We start from the raw sequence: 960 nt of genomic DNA, 5'->3' as shown, positions 1-960 counted from the left end.
CCAGTGTCTTTTTCCTAGGTCTCAATTTCTCTCTCCACTCCTTTAATTTTTGGCTGTGTTCCTCATCTAACTCCTTTAGTTTCTGTGTCTCATGCTCAACCAACAGGTGGCATTTTTCATTCTGCAGCTGATGCAGTTCTCAGACATTGGCTTCACACTGCAACTGAAGATCCCGCATTTGATTTTCATGTTTCTGATGCTGAGCCATTCTCTTATTTTTCTGCCTCTTTTCTTCTTGTGCAGCAAACTGTTTAATTTTGTCGCAGTCCTGATCTGGCGTAGCTGTTGAGTTAATTCTCAAACTTTTCTTAAACATGGCCATTCGAGTCTTAGCTTCACTGTGTTGAATCTTGGGTAATATTGTTCTTTCTTGAGTCTGCCTGTTTTTCAATTCCTCAAATAAGTCATTGATTGTAACATTCCATTTGTTCTGTTTCCTTCTCATGGCGCTTAAGTAGCTGATGTCTTTGTATGAAATATTGATCTTTAAGTTGCTTCAGTGTTTTCTTTTGTCTTCTTGTTTCTTGTAAAGATATTGATCCACTGTCTTTAGTTTTACTGAGGAAGCTAGAGACGGATAAATTCAAGTCAATGCTGCTGTTATCAGCAGTAGAACCAATGCCTGAATCAGCATCATGTTCCTTTTGATTCTCAGATTCTGGAAGCAGCATGGTTTCATTTCTTGACAAAGCACTGATTTCTCCTTCATTTTCTGCATCTCCAGAGTTGATATTAATACTGGGTATTAGAACAGGCTGAGGTTCACTGGGCTGTGAAACTGCAGTAACCTGAGGTTCTGTTTTAATTGGCACTTCATATGGCATTTCTTTTTTCTCTGTATCTATCTGAGTAGTGGCTTTATGAGCATCCTGAGTGTCACCTCCTAAAGCCTTTTGGTCAGCATCAATCACTACATTTCCAACCTCTGTTTTTTCTGTGCTACTTCATTCAGTAATTTCT

At 38.9% G+C, this 960-nt stretch overlaps 1 pseudogene; it reads right to left on the bottom strand.

Annotated features, from left to right (window-relative positions):
• LOC123627285 lies at positions 1–671 on the bottom strand (annotated as a pseudogene).
• Positions 672–960: the final 289 nt, after the last annotated feature.

This window comes from Lemur catta, chromosome 24, assembly GCF_020740605.2.
Source record: "Lemur catta isolate mLemCat1 chromosome 24, mLemCat1.pri, whole genome shotgun sequence".
NCBI classification, from domain to species: domain Eukaryota; kingdom Metazoa; phylum Chordata; class Mammalia; order Primates; family Lemuridae; genus Lemur; species Lemur catta.
This window is presented reverse-complemented; position numbering and strand designations above follow the sequence as displayed.